An 18,494-nucleotide genomic window follows, 5' to 3' on the forward strand; every position below is an offset into this window, starting at 1 on the left:
CATCTGTTAGGGTTGCTGAGGGTTTTCGGAAGGGAACATCACGCTGGTGAAAGTGGTTTGACTGTCCCGCAAAGCTGAGCCTGCTTGTACCCACACAAAAGCAAAGGGAGCAGAGGCACTGTGCTACACGTGTCCTGCGCTGTTTGTGCTCCAGACAACCCCCGAGAGTATCCCACCACCTCCCGTGGTCTGTCCTGCCCACTGTAATCGTGCTGAAGGGGCTGGCAGATAGGCAAGGCTACAATCCCACAGCAGTCCACTCACAAAACAGCTTGCGGGTGTTGGTGAGGCACTGGGATCTGTGTGCTCAGTGCTCCTCATGTGGCACCAAGAGATCTAAATTCACACGATCTGGTTTAGATGAACCCTGGGAGCCTATGGCAGACCTGAGAACTTAACCTGGGTCTCCAGTGTCTGATGATGAAACCACCCTTCTCCTGCTTGAAGTTGCTTTTCTGAACCTGCCAGTAAGGATGCCTGTCTCACCAAAAGAAAGTCAGACCTGCTCGGTAGGGTCTCTACCGAGAACATGCTCTCATAAAGAAAATCATCTTTGGCTTAGTCAGAAAGCATCAAGGGAAACCCAACTGCAGAGCAAAGAGGCTGACAGCCAACTAAATGTTGCTGCTGCTGCTGCTCCTTTGAAAAAGCAAGCAAGCAAGCAAAGATCTTGTCCTACCTTAAGACTGAAATTTCCAAACCCTTCCTTTGCAAATCAGGCCTTGCAAATCACGGTGGTTCAGTGGGACCAAGTCAGAACTTCATGACTGTTTTAACCTGTTGCTGGTGATTCCGGCTTTGAAAAGGGGAATACATCCAACCGATATTTCTCAGAGAGTCTGGTCACCCTAGGAGTCCCCATTCTTATCTGCATTGTTTGAGATGTCTTTACAGTGCCTCAAGTTTCGGAAAGTCGTGAGTCCTGTTGTTCTTTCCTCCCTCCTCCCCTCCCTCCCACCCATGGCACCCTTTCAAGTTATCTTTACAATGACGGAGCCACTCGAGATCACAGGTCGCTTTGGGAAGACGCTAGCCCCTGTGGAAGAGGTGAGCGTGAATGCGTGTGTAGTTTCAGGGTGCGCATGGCGTGTAGCATGTTACACCTGTTAGAGTCAGAGGTGGTGCATACAACCAGCTCGGAGAAACACTCCCTGATTTTTCACATTGTGGAGATTCTTCAGAAGACAAGCACCTGGATAAATATAACCCAGCCCAACAGGTCAGCATAGGTCCGAGCAGAGAAGAACCAAGCGTTCTTCAGCCTCCATGGGAGAAGCGGCAGCAGCTCTTTTAGGCTGAGGTGACCCAGATCTACAGCCCTCCCTCCGCCAGCTTTGATGGACCCCGATTGCCACTTTTTGTTTAAGAGTCCCTCCGTCCTTACGTGCTGTGCCTTTCCACGCTGTGTGCTGCGGAGCACCAGGATAAGATTTTACCCATCACTGAGGTTCACACTCAAGGAGGCTGTGCCTTGTTCACTCAGCTTCTCAGGAACAGTAATTTGTGCTTAAAACATATTTCCTGGGAAAATGTTTAGGCAGACTTCCCGGCACAGAGAGGGGAACACCCACACGCTTGGCCAGCAGCTGGGCTTGGCATGAGCGGTCCCTGGGAGACCACCCAGCCCTGCTAGATTGCAGGAGAGATTTGGGGGCAGTGTGTCTGCTGGCTTTACTATTGATCCCCCCCGGAGCTGAAATGGGGACTTGGGACTTAATGCTCAGAACCACAAACTGATACCACAGAGCAAAAGTGCCAATATTTACAAATTCCTGATCCGAGATTCACAGCCTACCTAGAGAGGGCATGGGAAGTGACCCCCCCCGTCTCCCCAAACACACGGAGACATGCGCGCGCGTGCGTGGCTCTTTCCAGTCTGTATGTGATACCCAGACAGCCCCAGTTCAGGAGTCCAGCCAGCGCTGGAGGCTCTCGGTGCCCGCAGAGGTCGGTGTGGCAGAGGAAGGCTCTGCAGGCTAGTTGAACCAAACTAGGAGCTTTTCTATTCCTGCCAGAAAGCAAAACCTCCCTGCAAGAAATACAACCGAAAGCAAGTCTAGACAGTGCCTTGCTCTATAAATACCCTGGGAAAATGCACAAATAGCCACAATCTCCAAGATCTTGGGGAAAAAACTGGAAGTTGACTCCACTATCCCTCTGAAAGACCTGTTTGCAGAGTCCCTGTGCTGAGTCACAGCTCCTGAATTTACACTTTTCCTCTCTGTTGGAGGAATCCCACAGGAGCTGGGTGGAGAAAAAACACGGAGCAGGTTTGGGCTTGCTGTGTGTCTGCTGAGCCCGTTTCTCGCCAGGGTACCAAGCTAGCTAAGCATTATCTATGCTTGGGCTGCAGTTTAGCAAGCTTGAGAAGCAGGCCCAGAAACAGTGTGCCAAATTATTAATAGATGCTTTTGGAAAGATGGAAGGAGACGGATGAGCACACCTTGTATAAAAGCGCATTAAATGGTTTAAACTAAAAGACCCCAGTTTAAAACTTCCCGAACGGGAGAAAGTGTAACGTGACTCACTTGCGTTCCCCAGGAAGAAAAACCAACGTGACGTGTTCCCTAGGCTTCCCGGGAAGAGGGTTGTGGGGAATTCTGTAGCTTTTTCCTCTGTCCTGTTTTCGTTTGTGCCCACACCTCCTGTGAGCACAGCCCTGCGAGGGGGAGAAAGGAGTGGTGGGAGGCTGGTGCCGGCTGTGGGACCAGGACACGAGGGGAAGGCTGGAGGGCTCCGGACATCATGTGCTGGCGCTGGCCGGACCCGTGGGCGAGCACACCTGGTACCCAGAAAGTTTGCTGAAGAAATGCGCTGGCAGTTGCCATGCTGAAGGTTTCTCTGCTCTGTATCCTTATTCAACTCCCCCAGCAAAAAAACGATCCCCTTTTCTAGCCTGGTGCTAGACTCCTGGCACTGGATCACCATCAGCAAGGGGGTTATAGCTGTGATTTTTAGCAGGATTTGACGCTAGTCTCTGTTGATGAAGGGATCCTTTTTATTTTCTCTGTGTAGAAATCAGGACTCGGACGTCAGGCCAGTAAAAATAGGGAGTGACTCTGCATGTGTGTGTGTTATATTTCAGAGCAGGACGGATAATGGCCCAAGGCGCTGCCCTGTTTTGCTCCAGCCCAGCCTGAAGGAGGGCATTGAATCGCCTCCGTGGTCGGGCGAAACACCAAAGCCCTGTGCGTAACTGGCAGCACGCTCCTGTCTCCTGGCTGCAAGCGCTGACTCCCAGAGCTGTTCCTTGTGTGCACCTCGCTGTATAGCGAGAATCTCTCTCATTTCCCTTATGGCTTTTCCAGGCTCGAAGGCATTTGTGAAACAGCTGGGAGACTCAGCAGAAGGCTGGTACCGGTGGGGCAGGATGGGGCTGGGGATGGAGATGGTGTAAGGGTTACTCTGTGTCCCTGCTGGTTCCCACAGTGATGCTAAGGCTCTGAGGGCAGAGCAAAGCGTTCTTCAGGGCAGTCACATCCCTGCTGCAAAGGCGGTGGTGTGTTTATGCAAAGCACTCGTAGCAAAACTGCTTCTTCCAGAAGCTTTAGAGCTTTCTGGTTCAACCGCCAGCTGCCACGTCTGCCCTGACAACACACTGGTAATACCTGGGTGGTCCTTGCTGGTCCCCAAAGGGTATCAGACATTTATTGCCAGCTGTGGCCATATAGGTAGGTAAGAGATTGGCCTTTGCTGTCGCGACAGCTTTGAGCTAATCACTGGAGTGCCTTAATTGTTCATTAAACGATTGCTGTAATGTGCAATTGCACTGTGACCCCACCTCATAGTAATACTGCGTGATCCTTCCAAGCTAGCCTCAGCAGTCCTAGTGTGTTACTGCTTGTACAGGAGACCGGTAAAAATAAATAAATAAAAATACAAAAAATATTTGGCAGGCCGATTCATTTTCCACATTACTTCCCAGCAAAGGCCTTAGCCCCAGGAGGACCGTGATACTTAAACCTGAACAGCACTTGCCTGGCTAGTGCCAGCCCAAACGGGGCTGAAATGCTTCCAGGAAAGATGACAGGGCGGAATGGTCGGTCCCCAACCAACCCTCAGGAGGGGCAGAAGGAGTTTTGTTTGGAAATGGGCTCCTCCATGCTGACTGGGTAACGAGCAAGACAGAGGCATTGAGATCGATGGGACGTTTCCACCACCTCCTCCTCAAGGAAGGGTATTTTTGGTCACTCCCTGAACCACTGATTCACTTATCTGGCAGAAATTCAGGCATGCAGCAGGACAGTCAGCGTGCCAAGAGCTTTTTCTCCATCAGAGGAAAGGTTGTTATTAGGCTGAGAGCCACTTTGGGGGCTGCGTTTAGCTTCAGTGTGTCTCCAGTGTGGTCATCGTGACGTCTCTGGGGTTGCAGCGAGGTGCAGAACATGATGGGTAAATCTGAACCAAGAAATACTTCTCTCCCTGCGTGGGAAGCTCACCCCATAGTATCCTTCCCCAAAGAAAGGGAGAAGGCTGCAGCCTGTCTCCCTCTGCCTATACCAGCGAGTAGCTATTTCACTCTGCTCCCTACTCCCTTTCCAAACGTCTGCCTGCAGCAGTTGGGGAAGCTAATGCATCAATAATTTTCATTTCCTGCTGTAAAACTCACCCTGGGGTTTTTGCTGGGAGGGTGGGGCAGAAGATTTAAGGGAGGAGATTCATCTCTTGAAAATCACATTTGATGCTTAAGGCTTTTCCAGCCTTCTTCGGCTAATCACGACAACATTCGTTGCCATCTCTTCCCACCCCATTTTGTGCTTCCTACTCATATCCTGCCTGTGTATTTTTGGCCACTTGCTAACAATTCATTTGAGCTCAAACTTGGCACACGGGACCTCGGCTCTGCGGGGAAAACAAGCTGACATCAGTTTAACCAGCTCGGTGACCTGGTGGCAACCACGCTGCCAGAGACGTGGCAGGGTTGGGGTCAGCTTTTGGTGCGTATGTTTCTTACGGGGTATGTCCAGACCCCCAAAGTGCACCCATGGGTCCGACCAGGCACCATTCCTTTGGTGCTGCCCAAGGGATGCAGGTGACAGCCACTTCTCCCAAGCGCTGCGAGCACCGAGGGTGAGCGGGGTCTTGTTCAGGGGCTGCTGCTGGTTTCCTCGACCCTCTAATCCCAGATTGTGCTGAGACGTTCAGCTCGCGTGGTGGGAGCCGGAGCAGGAGCGCAGGCAGCCAGACCTGGGCCCAGCCTGCGCGATGGAAATCAACGTCCTTGCTGGCAGACCACGGCTCGTCCCTGGGGAGACTTTGCTGGCGTGCCACAGAGCTCCTCTCGCGGGGCATTGGCACCCAGCTGTGGGTGCAGCTTGGATCAGCAAGGGTGTATCATCCACCTGGTTTGGGGGAGCGGGCTGTGCTGCTGAGGGTGGCAATCAGCAAAAAACATCCATGCAGCAGCACCTGGGCATTTTTTAGTAGCAGTCTAAGCTAGCTTTTTTCTTTCTGTTGTTGGTATTTTTATGCATATGTCACGATAGATAAAACTCTATATGGAAAATTGTGATTTATCACTACCCGGTCATCCCTGAAAGGCAGAAATAGGAGTTCATCAAAATGCGTTTTTGCTGTCAGTCATTTATTTGTTTTACTTGCAAAAAGCTGGGATTTTTTGATTCCCACAGAGAGTCCCCATAGGAACTGTAATGTTGACTGCTGATGCGAAACATGTTCCGTTGCAAAATATTTAACCAAACTTTCATGCCCAGCTGAGGATAGCCTTGCTCTGTCTTTGGATTCAGAAGACAAGATGCACAGTCACAGAAAGCAGCGAGGGGAAGAGAACCAGGCGTTATTCTCAAAAGCCCTATGCAGGAAACTCGCCCCTTTCTTCAGACACAAACTGCACACCAGATTTCAGCTCACCGGTCTGACAAAGTTCTCCTGTGTCTCCTTCAGCACGCCCTTTGGACTTTGAGGGCTTTGCTCCCATCAGTGAAAGGGCACTAGAAAACTTTACAGCCTCACAAAGAGGAATACACCAACAACTAGAAGGAGACGAGCTACCGTGGGTTGGAGGAGGGGAGCAGTGCAGGTGCCTAAGCTGGAAAGAGCAGCAGACACAAGTGCAGCTGATCCAAATGGGCTCATTCATTGCCTGCTCGCTTTAACCTCTTTTTAAGCTACTCGTCTTGCTGTCCTGTGTGCAGCTCTTGACCGAGCTGGAGCATTTGGAGCCTTCTGTCAGCAAAGTCTGCTAGAGAGGTTCCTTGTATTAACCCTTGGGGATGCCGTTAGATACAACGATCTGGTAGTTCCTGTTTTTAAACTCCTGTTTGATTTTCACTTTGAAACCTGGGCTAAAGATGAGCGAATGGTCCTGCTTCTCTCCCAGCAACTTGCACTGTGCCGTGACAAGTTACAGCCGTGGTTCCAGGAGCAGCTTCGGCACTTCCCACCCTCGTGCTGTCCCTGGCCACCGCCTCGCCCCCAGCACCTCTGCGTGGGAGCATTCCAACCAGAGCAGGAACCGATGGGGCCTGAACCCCATTCCCCCTACATGTACATTTTTTTTTTTTTTTTTTAACTCTCTGCTTTATTTTCCAGCCAGATCAGCTCCAGAAGCTCCTTGCAGCGCAGCCCCACGAGCCCTAGTGCTGGCACGACAACGGAGCGTCACGGAGTGCGAGCGGCTGGGAATGGCTGGAGCCAGCATCGCTGCCAACTGTGGACCCCCCCCTCCATGTGGGCAGGTAAGCCCGGGGCTTTTACAGGCTGCGATCTCTCAGCTCGGTTCGCTTCCCGTGTTCGGGTTTTCAGTAAAGCTGCTGAGCTCTGTGGATGAGGCCGACAGGAGGGGATTTTGCAGAATGAACGGCCAGTTACACAGTAACCAGAACAGTCCCATGAGACATCGTTCCAAAACAAAACAAACAAAAAAAAATGTTCCCTTTGCCTTTTGTTTCATTTAGAATAGAAGGATGTGTGAGGCTGGGTTTATCAGAAGCATTTAAATGGCAGTTTCTAATCTTTCGGTGCAGAAATGTTTTAACAATCTTGCCGCAAAAAAAGAAAAATTAATCTCCTGCAAGGGCCAGGAGGAAAATGCACAATTGGTCGCTGCAGCGGAGACCTGGGGTGCATCTGTGAGGGCAGTCTGTCAGCTGGGCTGCCAGACACCAGGAGGGATTACAGGGCTGGGAACGGGAGAGAAGAGCTTCCTGCAGTGTCCTAAGGAGGGAAGGTTTCGCTTAGGCACTCCTGCGTGCCCAGAGGGGCTTGGCACAGGGATTTCCAGTCCCCGAAAGCTAAAGCTTTGCAGGGAGACACGAAGCAGATGCTTTCTGCTGCGGGAACCTCAGCACTGTGGGGCAGGTTGCCCAGAGAGGTTGTGCCGTCTCCGTTCTCGGGGATTTTCAAGACCAGACTGAGTAAAGCCCTGTGCAATCTGTTCTGATTCCAGAGCTGACCCTGCTTTGGGTCGGACTGGAGACCTCCTGAGGTCCCTTCTGGCCTGACCGACCCTGTGGACCTCAAAGAGGAGAGGGGGAAGGAACACTTTTTATGCCAGGTGGGCAAGCTGTGTTTGCAGGGATGGCACACGGTCGTGCCAACACAGGCCACGTGGATTCTCCTGCAGGCAAAGGAGGAGGCAGGGGTGGTGCTTACCACAACCTGTGGTTTAAAACCAGTGAGCTCTCTTCACTGGACCGATTGAGTGTCTGTAGGACACTCTATAAGTGTCACCTCTGGAGGAAGGAAAGGTTTGCAGCAGCAGGGTTGTGTCTAAACAGGCACATGAAGAACCTGGCATATTCTGGGAAGGTCATTTTGAAGGAAGGGGCAGGTGGCCCCGAGAGCACAGGAGTACACATGGTTTTGAGAGGGACAGGGAGCCTCTGACTGAACGGAGAAACCAAAGTCATTCGTCCTCCACCTCAGCAAACAGCAGCTTTCCTGACAGCAGAGGTGCAACCCTGGTAGCCAGCCCTCCTGCGCAGTTCTCCTTCAACCGTAGATAAATATATGTGCATGTCATTTTTAGCCCTTTCAGTAATTCCCCTTCCTGGCCCGGCTCTGGCAGGGACGCAGCCCTCCTGCCCACAGCTGTCTGCGAGAGGATGTTGCCAACCTTTCATGAAGATGCTCTTTCAGCGGATGCAGCCCTGGTGCGTCTCAGTTGGTGGGGGTACCGTAAAGTGCTATTCCTGGTGCTCCTCAGTCCTGCCCTGTGGGACTAACTGTTGGCAGGAGATCAGTGTGGACCTACTGCTCAGCTGGATGTCGTGAGCTAACCGAGTCCTCTTTTAGCTCGAGTCACTGGGGGACAGGACTCTGAGAGAAGAGGACCCAAGCGCCAGTCACCCGTGCAGTGCTGGAGAGGAGCACGGCCTCTGCGAGCACCTTGGCAGCGATATGCACGTGTCTTGGCAAGGACCGATCACCTTGGAGTCAGTGTCACACACTGCGCTCCAGGGAAAATACTGGGAACTGCCAAGGGTGGTGACAGCCCAGGTCTGTCCCGCAGTCTTCCCCACTGCTTTAGATCGTTCTTCTAACCTTTGACCGTTCGCTCACAAGGTCTTGGCAGGCAGGGAGCAGAGAGCAGGAGTGTCTCTGGGCTTGTGCCAGGTGTGGAGCAGATGTTCTGGGGACCTGTCTGGTCTGGTTTGCATGTGACTGTGGCAGGCGGGCTTTGACCGCTCAGCTTGTTTCGTTCAGCCACCCTTGGTCCTCACTTCCTGGCTGTGATTAAACTTGCACAACATTTCCTCCCGCTGAGCAGTCGCTGGGGCTGAAGCTCCTCTCCACCCTCCCACCCTCCCTTTTGGCTCAGAGGAGCCAGAGACAGCTGCCTGGACGTGGCATTGTCCATCACCTCTACCATCAACCGTGCTCAGTTCCTGCTCGGGCGGCAGGTTGGGAGCATGCACACGGCTGCAGCGCAGGTGGATGCCCAGAGGAGAGGACAAGAACGGGACAGACACACAGGGAGCCTCTCTGCAAAGTTTCCCAGCCTCCAGCAGTGGGATTTAAGAGCTTTCAGTACCCTTTTTCATCCCTGAATTTGTCCAACTGCATTTGGCCAACACGTGTGTAAACTCTTGACATCCTGAATGGCCTGTGGCAAGATGCTCCGCAGCTCTGCACGGTGTGCTCAGCCATCTCCTTTTGTTCATGCCGCACTTGCCAGCTGCCGGTTTCATGGGATGCCCCCCAGCTCTGTTGTCAGTAAACAACTGATCCCGTCTTCACTGTCTCCGTGCCAGGAGCAGTATCGCAGATCTCAAGGAGAGCCGCGCCTCAGCTGTCTCTCTTCCAAGCTGAAGAGTATTGGAAGTTTCGTAACTGAAGTCCCGTATGCGGGGGCCCTTCCTTCTTTATTTTTAAGCTTGGAGCAGACGCAGCAGCTCAGAGGAGCAGTGGGAAAAGGGTGCTTCCATGTCAAGAGGATTGCTCAGGCGGCTGATGGCCCGACCACACCTAGGGTGTTACCTGCTCATGCTGGCAAAGACCAGCAGCGAGCACAGCGCTGGTACATTTACGCTCAGTTTATCCTGTTGAACCTGCTCCTGCCTAGTTTAGCTGCAGCTTTTCTGGCATTTATTTTTTTTCAGCTGTGAAATACCAACTTTTTTTCCAAGCAGTAGCAACTCACAGCAACAAACCTGACAGTCCTACGGATCTGCCGTTAACCCTGCGAGCCCTTCGTGTCACACCCTCCCACCCTGCCCCTTCTATTGCAAAAAAGGGGGAAAACAATCCAACCCAACATATTCCCCACATTATTCACATCCAGCCTACCCTGGCTTCGTTTGTGTGCCTGGCTGGAGTGAGCATGTGCCTGGATGCTGGACTGGACCCTGCCTTCACCAGGTTCTCTGCTATCGGAACGCTGCAGGGCCAGCTGGAGAACGCTGACTTACGCCGTTTGGGAACGAGCCCTTTGATTTCAGCAGGGCATATTGCTGTTTCCCTAGCTCAGGTGTCCTGTTCTCCTCCTGCGATTTGGAAGGGTTTGTGTTCTCGGGTGTTGGAAAAATAGAGGCAAATCAGCAATGCGCCTGCCTGCGTGGCCAGGTCCCAAGCCCATCTGAAGATCATCTAGAGATGCTGGCATGCAGGTGCCTGGTGGTACAAGTCTCCTTCCCCTGCCAGCTGAGGGACACGACTCTCTTCTTATGTGGATCTGCGTGTGGATCAAGCCCACTGAAGTCCATCTAATTCCAATCAGAGGATTTGCTTGGGTGCAGTCTGCGAGACACACTCTCCATCACAGAAGTCCTGCCTGTGTCATATATTAAGGGCTGGAATCTCAGCAAGGGACAATCTGCAAAACTCTGTTCTGGTCAGTGTACCTCGACCAAGGAGCCATCCCCTACTACCTAACCTTCCACCAGGCAAGCAACGTTCACGCCTGCACAGGCTACCTGGATGCACATTACTGCTCTTCCTTCTTCAAGGAGTTTTGAAAGTCCCGTATCTCAACCTAGGAGCAATGCCAAGAGCATCAGGCCCTGAAAACAAGACGAACCGCCTTGCTGTGTGAAAGTCAGTGGTACAGATTAACCTGCGGAGATGGCCAGAGACAAGTCCATTCGCTTCTTCCCCAGAGGAAAGCATGAATATCTTTCTAGGGAGCAGAGAGGTTTTAATTAGCACTCCCTTCTGCATAAAGCCCGGCTCTCCTACTCTGTCTCCTCAGATGAACACAGCTATAATTAAGAGGCAGTGGTGTCAGGAATGAGAGCAGGCTCCAGCCTGTGATTTATTAAGGGGTGTCATGGGTGCAATTACCTTTCTCTCTTCTCCTCTCCCCAGTGTTGTTATAAAGTGAATTTACTGATGAAAGGAGTGTCTCAGGCACAGGCAAACGGACGCCTCGGTGTTTATCTACAGCACAGACAGAGCAAAAGCAGAGTCGCTGCTCTTTCCTCCATGTAGTTACCACCAAAAGCCTCAAACCTGACTTGGAGGACTTTGTGTGCACAAGCCACAGTTCTGGCCTAAGCCCCAACCCTCTGTGACCGCCTGTGAGCAACACCTGGACTGAGGGCAGCACCCACCAGCACCCTGCGTTAACAACCATCTCCCGCCAGCAGCGGCAGGTGAGGAGTGACCCCGAAGGAGTCCTGATGGTGGTAATGAGGAGTGAGCGGCAGACCAGGACAAGCCACTTGCGTTGCCGACAGCAATGAGGTGGGTCAGGGTTTGGATTTTGCTTCGCATTTCTCAGTGCGGGAATGTGGGGGAGCCCACGGCTTTGGGTGGCAGCTCTAGTTCTCCTGGCAGCCAATACCTCGAACGCACGAAGAGGTCAGAGCTCTCTCGGCTCCCAGATAATTCCCACTTCTCATCATCCTCAGCGAGAGGAAAGTTACGTGTAAACAGTCTGGGGGAGGATGATGTTGACTTGGACTGTGCCTGTTCACTTGATCTTAATTGCCGTCCTGCCAGCGGCAGTATTTCACTTTCTGAATGATGCAGCGATGGCGAGCATTACTGCTGGGTGGCTGAACTTTGGTTTATTGCCATTCAGATGGCCTGCAGTTTACCTTTGTAGGATATAAAAATCTGGACGGGTTGAGACTGATAAGACAGAAGGGGGAAAAAAAAAAAAGAAAGAGGAAGCAGGAAGAATGAAATTCAGAGAAATGCTTTTGGTCTTCTCCCTCAGCGGAACCTCGGCAGCAGTGAGGACATTGCAGTGAACGTGCTCCCCTTGGGAGCAATTGGGGAATGGGAACAAGGGCCGGGCTCTCCTGGGAATTGCAGTGCAGGTGAATGGGGAAGATCTCCAAACCGGTCCAGCGCTCAGCCACACACCCTTCCCTCCCTTCTTAATTGCAATTCCTCTTGATTTATCTGGATTACCAGGAAATAAACCAGGGCCCTTTTGATTAGCCCCCCTGGCCATCGTGCATTTCAATTTGCAGGCGGCACCGTCCCCAGCCCAGGAGAAAGGAAGCATCTCGCTGCCTCGGGGAAGGACGAGCTCTTGCCTTGTGTGCAGAGGTGCCTTGTTCGTGTGGGAGCAGTGCAACGACACCAATGTGTGGGATCGGCTGTCTCCGGGACCCCCTTCCACTCTTGACAGTGATTTGATGCAGGGAAAGTAAATATTTTAGGGATGGGTGACAGCATACTTTTTCCCTGAGCTCGTAATTTCAAACCCACTGCAAGCAGAGTTGCTGTTCACAGCCTCCCTGCTGCGTGAAAATCCTTAACGCTCCTCTCTGCCCTAACCCTGACAGATGAAAAGCTGCGTGGTCTTGTGGGCAGGTGGAGATCCAGGAGCCAAATTGTGATCTTGGACTTCCTGGGTCTCCTTGGATCTCGTCTCCTGCATCACTCAGGCGTTGTACAGTGCCTGGCACCATTTCTGATGGGGCAAGGACTCTTCTGTAGCACAGCTGGATGAGCAGGAGGGTTTCCGGAGGTGCCACCCTTCCCCTCCCGTTGAGTTGGGAGGCTTTGAATACCTCCTGGGCAGGCAGGTGGGCATTTTTCTGGGCAGCTGCTGAACCCTGGCCAAAGCAGGGTGGCTCAGGAGGCCGTGCTGGCAGAGTCTGCTCCTAGACCCGCTGCGTGCGTGCTGCTGTTCCAGCAGACACCCTGCTGCTGATAAAGCTTTCCCACAGCCATGCGGGAAACCATCTCTCTCACTCCGAGAAGTCTGTGGACTTTCTCTGGCAGTTTTGCTTGGAGGCTCGTAAGGCTTGAGTATTTTTAGAGGGTGATTAATTTTATTGCCAACCAGATCAAACTCATAGGCTAAAGGCCGTGCACAAACATCTGCCGTGGAGTTAGAGCAGTTCTGCTGACTGCTGTTACATAAAGTAGACATGAGGCCAGACTTCAGCCCCGCAGAGGAGAGAACCGCTGAGTCTTCATCAAACCCGCAAACTTGCCCTGACCTGGCACTTCGAGGGAGACCATGGGATGGAAGAGGAAGCAAGCAGAGAGTGTGACGGAGACGCAGCTCCAAAGCAGCACCCCGGGATCCAGCCCTCTGGGAATAATACTCCGAGGCTCCCCACGCACTCAGACTTTGCACCCGGACTTATTTTATATGGATGTTTCTCAAGCCCACACAAGCCAACGCATATATTCTCCCCCGTTTCACTCCTTCCTTTGTCTGCCACAAGGACTGAAACCTCCTGAGTCCTTTAGCACATCACGGTCTCTTCTGAATCTCTTTCACCTCCAGTCTGAACAACCCTAGGAAAAGCACTCTGTTTTCCAGCACATTCAAAGGCACCTCGTCAAGGGTCAGATGCTAACGAGCATCTGGCAGATCTGGCCCCGAGGCCATCCCCCAGCAGGGTCCCCTCCCCTGGACGAGCAGCCCGGTCACTCCCCCGGAGCGGAGCTGGGTTCCTCCCGTGCAATGCAACCCCTCCCCGGCTCTTCGGGCCCTCGGCTGCAGCGGGACAGCCTGACACAATGGTGGCTGCTGTTAACGTCATCGCAGACGGCAATGCACCTGCGTGCACGCGAGCGAGCTGCCACCCGACTCGGCAAGCTGCTGCTGCATCCACAGGAGTCGGGCAGACGGAGCCCCAAAAGCAAGGATCTGTAGGACCTATTTCACCAGGCTCAGGGGCGGGTTTTGTCACTTCGACTTACGGTGAATTGTTTGCAGTCAACAAAGGTGGGCACCGAAGAAGAGAGTCTGTCTGCCTCCGTGCTACGGAGCCCGTGGCCCAGAAGACATTTCCTCCTCGGGTCATGCAGCAGTCACCTCTGCTTTGGTGTCTTTGCCCACCCTCATGCTGGGTGGTGACCGGCAGAGGGGCAGAAAGCCAAGGAGTGAAAGCTTGGCTTGGCAAACCGCTTTATCACACCAAGCAAACAGGTGTGTGTGCAGTGTGCACCGTCTTTCACAGCTGTTCCCTCCCCCAGGACTTCACCAACATCCACTTCAATGATGCCGGAGCTCAACTTTTTCTCCGGTGCCCAAAAACACCCCCGGCCCCTCTGTGCTCTGTCGGTAGGTGACAAACCCACCCTGCCCTGCAGAGCGCAGCAGAGCGGATCCTGCACTGGACAGGTCCCTACACGTGCCGGAGGGCTGGGATCCAGCCGAAGGAGCACCAGGTCCTCAGCCAGCCCGGCTGCCTAACGCTGCAGCGGCGGAAACCAGCGGCAGGTACGAGGCAGGCTCGGCCGTGGCGGGGTTCGAGCTGTTGGTGTTTGGGATAACACCAATTTAAGCCTCAGTTTTAAACAGGGCGAAGCAATGACCTTTGCCACCCACAGACACGTTCCCACAGTGGATCCCAAGTCCCTCTTCGCAGTCCTGTTTTAAAGGGCTCCTCGATTCAATACCGCTGCGTGCCCTTTCCGTGTGCGACGGACTAATTTTGCTGCCTGACCAAGAGAAAACTCGATCACTCAACTGAACGGAGCCAGGAATGTGCTACTGCGTGCGGCAGTCGTGGGTGAAACCCTGCGTGGGTCCCTGCTTCGGCCAGCCAGGCTGTTGTGTCTCAGCTGGGGGCTGAGCCTCTTGCTGTCATTTCTTTAACTCAGAAAAAGTCCTTTTTTAGGGGCAGATCCCACCAAAGCTCTCAGTCGAGCAACCACTGACGGATCCGATCCCTGTTACAGCACTCGCTTCGCGCAGCATCTCAGAGCAGCCCAGCAGCGCAAGCGTTACTCCCCATTGCCCTAATTACTGCAGGGCGATCACCGTATTTTACTACCGCGTTGTCTCACAATTATTTCCAGTATTTAAAAATATTGTCAGTCAAATCATTCGTCTCTGAGCCTTGTCCTCGGTGGAGTTTGCAATGGCATTTTACAGGGAAATAAGTGAAAGGGGACAGGATTGCTGCGCTCCAGCTCGTTAACGCAGACGAAAGCTCGTGGGGAGCCGGAGCTGTCAGGCGAGGAAACGGGGCAGCTCCGAGCGAGCCGTCCCTCCGTTTTGAAATAGGGTGATGACTCTTGCCAAGGTCACGGGCAGGGAGAGCTCACCCACAGAGAGCGGCAGCTCATGAGGTGCCCGGTGGGGTACGGCAAAAACTCTCTCCGCACGCATTCCGAAAGGAGGAAACCCCGAGGCTTGCAAACAAACAGCTGCTCAAAACTCCCGTCTCCAGACTTCATTAGGAACAACAATTAAAAAAAAAAAGCCCCGTTCTGTGCCAGCTGGACATTTTGCTGCCAAGAAAGTGCCACCTACTGGATCTGGCCCGGCGGGGACGTGCAAGAACGAGAAACAAACCCCAAAACTATAACGCTGGAAAAATGACTATTTTCTCTCTTTAACCCCCCCCCCAATCTATGCGCTGACAGTTATCCCAGCCGCAGCCCCCCGACCAGTCACGCTCCCTCCGGAGCTGAATCAACCAGACTTTTGAAGTAGACAAATGTTGGGGGGGGGGTGGGGGAAATGTGAAGTTTTAGGGTTTGCAAGCAGGAACTTACCGGTGCTGAGAAGCCGCTCTTGTCTCCCGCAGTTCCCTCGGCTCCCGTGCGTCCTCTCCCAGTTAGCCGTGCCCTCCTAGTTAAATCCTGCTGCCATTCTCCGGCAGCTAAGCTCCCTCTGCCTCCCTGCACGGCGCTTTGCCTGCGAGCCCCGTGCCCAAGCGATGGAGGGGAGAGAGAGGCAGAGCCCACCCGGCACCCCAGCCTGGGGGTCCCCGTGCCGCTGGCTTCCCTCTGCCCTTTCGTCCCGGTGCCGTTCGCCCCGGTTGTCTGAGAGCAGGTGACAGAGGTTTCTTGGCAGAGGAGGGAGGAGGGGAGGGATGTGGAGGCAGCGAGAGGTGGAGCTGGGACCCAGAGCAACAGGTTACTGTATAACTAGGAGCCGGTGGCTCCGGCGAACCGGCTGCATCCCCGCAAGGCGCGGGGGCGGCTGGGGCCTTCGCCCGCTCCCCGGTGCAAGGGGACCAAAAGCCGAGCCGAGGTGCTGCCCGGGAGGGACGTGTTAAACTTCAGGTTCTTTTTGCCCGAGAACATTTCGTACCCAAGGGGGAGGTCGAAGGCGGCGAGGGGCAGCAAAGGAGTGCTTGGAGCTGGGTTTTCCATCGCCGGTGAGGGAGGGGACACGCTGCCCGATCGCCTCGTGGGGGGAACAAGGCACCTTTTGTGCAGCCCGGTGCTCTCCTCCGCAGCTCCGCGCTGGCTCGTGGGTTGTTTTCCTCCAGCTTTGCTCTTGCCTGCTCCTGCCCGCTCTCTCTGCCCTGATGTCTGCAGCGGGGCAGGGTGCCATGCGAGGGCAAGACATCCTCTCTCTCCAGACCCCCGAAGCAGTCGTGGGTGAGGAGCAGAGCCCCCTTCGGGGTACCCCGCACCGTGGCACTGTGCTCCTTAGGGTTACGCGGCCATAAAGCCCTTTGTTTTGCGCTGGCGGGAGGTAGCGGGGCCTGGCCATGCCACAAGTCTCGGCCCCGCACGCCAGCCCCTGGCGCTGGGCGAAGGTAAAACGTAGCTTTGGCAGAGCCGTGCCGGGGTTATGGCGGGGAGAGGGGAGTGATTGCTAAGCGCGCCGTCGGGAGGAACCGAGGTGAAGCATTGCCGTGGCGCTGGAGGGGAGTCAAGGGCTCACTGGCCTTGGGCGTCGGGCAAAGGATTTGGCATCAGCACGGTGCAGCCTGAGCAGGGCTTGCTCCTCGGCGGGAGATGCTCCTTGTCGGCCCTGCTTGGGCGACCACCGTACGCAGCACCCTGTTGTTACTCACGCGTGTGCGCCTGTGCGCTGTGTGCCAGAGGGAAACTGTACGTGACCCTTCTGGCCATCGCAGGGAGCATTCCCGTGCCGCTTGCAGTACCGTGTCAGCTCTCCCCTGCAGGTGTCCAGGCTCTGTTATCGGTGTTGGCAGGTGTGAGACCACCGTCCCCTTTTCACCAGGGCCCCAGGTGGGGCACAGAGAAACCAAGAGCCGCTTCTTGCTGGAGGAGCAGAGGTAGGACTTGAGCTTCAGCCCTTGCGTTGTGGCCGGTGTCATTCCCTTGCTCTCGGGAGAGGATTTCTTTAGAAGCCCAAATCTCATCACATAATCTCTTGTTGCTCCTTTCTTGCTCTTCAAAAGCCAGAGGGAAATGTTAAAAGATGGCAAGGCTACTCCCAAGTTTCTGTGGCCAGACTGCGGAGAGGATGTTTGAGTTGTGCTTGGGGTCTGCACGCTGCCGGCTCAGCCCTGCAGACCCTGTGGGGGGGGTCTAGAGGGACCTTGACCTCTGGGAAACGGTCTCTTGTGACTTTCCAAGCATACCTGGTTTCACTTGTCTCAACATTTAACATTTCTTGAAGTGACGGGATCAGCTCGTGAGCTGATCGTTAAACTGGAAAATATCGGCCCAATGCATAGGTCTTACAGACATGTCTGGGGCAGTGTGGGACCCACCTGGTTAGCTAGTCCTCTTGGAAAAATGAGGCTTTTGAGAGCTTATTGAATGTGCATCGCCGCCCTCCCCACCGTCCCACGATGCGTGTGGAACCCATGGCACGTACATGCTGCAGAGACCCCTTGTCGCCGGCCCTGAGGAAGAAATAACTGCAACTCTGACACTAGAGAAAGAAATAAGAAAATGCTTCCACCATGGGACACAGGTCTGGAGGAAGCCTGGCATCCTTAACTCGGCGCTTGTCGAGTTCCCTGCCGCCGTGGTTTTCTTCGGTGCCTGCCGTGCTATGGGGGCTAGCGCTTGGCTTGCTGCCTGGCCCGTGTCCAGACACCGAGCGGGGAACCGCCCCCGGTGAGTTATGGTGGGAGGAATGCCGCCGGGTGAGCTGCGCAGGCGGGGGGAGAGCCCGTTCCCCGTATGACAGCTACGATTTCGGCAGCTTGGTTTTGACAGAAGAACGACCTCTTCCGTCACGGGGGAACATGAACCGATACTCGGTGTGGTGCACCCGCCCAGCGCCCTGTCATCCTCCTCGCCGCGATTTCGCTGAGATCCCAGGGGTTCTCGGTACAGGATGCGCCGTGAAAGCATGGCCGGCCCTGAGAGAAGCAGCATTTAGAGAATGCCGGCCACACCACCAGGCAGGGGAAGGGATGTCATTCAACAGGAGGGAAACGCGGTGGGAACGTCCGCTGTGCCCGGCGAGCCGTGCCAGCTGAAAGGTTTTGTGCGGGAGATCCCTTCCCCTGAGATGCAGTGGGACCGCTGGGCTGGGCTGGGCTTCCCGGGATGCAAACTGGGATTTGGAAGGATTCTGTTGGAGAAGCCATTTATTGGTTAAAAGACACAGACTGCTCGCTCTCCGGCAGCCTCGGCTCCACATTCACGATGAAGATGGGCTACCGTGAGGTGCTGCGCTCCGTGGGACGTCTCTGCCTGCGGAGCAGAGGAGGGAGCTTTTCCCCTGGGCAGGGAAGAAACCACAAGGGAGTTTCTCACGTCTTCCCTGCAACAGCTGACGCTGGTCGCAGCGGGGCAGCGGAATCAGCTGGACGGGAATTACCCTGCTCCGCTGACTTGGTTCCCAGACGTGGAACCAAACGAGCGTCCTCGGTCTTGCTCCTTCGGCCACGGCTCAAAGCCGTTCAGTGCTGTGACAAAGACGGCGCTCGCTGGGGGACCGTACCGCC

General features: G+C 54.3%; 1 protein-coding gene and 1 long non-coding RNA gene across 2 annotated transcripts in view; one reads left to right on the forward strand and one right to left on the reverse strand.

Annotated features, from left to right (window-relative positions):
• The window catches only part of LOC142602193 (uncharacterized), a 53,827-nt gene extending 46,938 nt beyond the window's left edge, over window positions 1–6,889 (forward strand). Inside the window, exon 3 of the long non-coding RNA XR_012835876.1 lies at window positions 6,553–6,889. This is a non-coding gene — a long non-coding RNA (uncharacterized LOC142602193). The remainder of the gene's footprint in view (window positions 1–6,552) is intronic.
• The window catches only part of EPS8L2 (EPS8 signaling adaptor L2), a 62,992-nt gene extending 47,302 nt beyond the window's left edge, over window positions 1–15,690 (reverse strand). Inside the window, exon 1 of the mRNA XM_075755619.1 lies at window positions 15,382–15,690. The gene's annotated coding sequence lies outside the window, so the exon portion shown is untranslated. The remainder of the gene's footprint in view (window positions 1–15,381) is intronic.
• Between the last annotated feature and the right edge of the window lie 2,804 nt (window positions 15,691–18,494).

This window comes from Balearica regulorum, chromosome 5, assembly GCF_011004875.1.
Source record: "Balearica regulorum gibbericeps isolate bBalReg1 chromosome 5, bBalReg1.pri, whole genome shotgun sequence".
Classification (NCBI taxonomy): Eukaryota; Metazoa; Chordata; class Aves; order Gruiformes; family Gruidae; genus Balearica; species Balearica regulorum.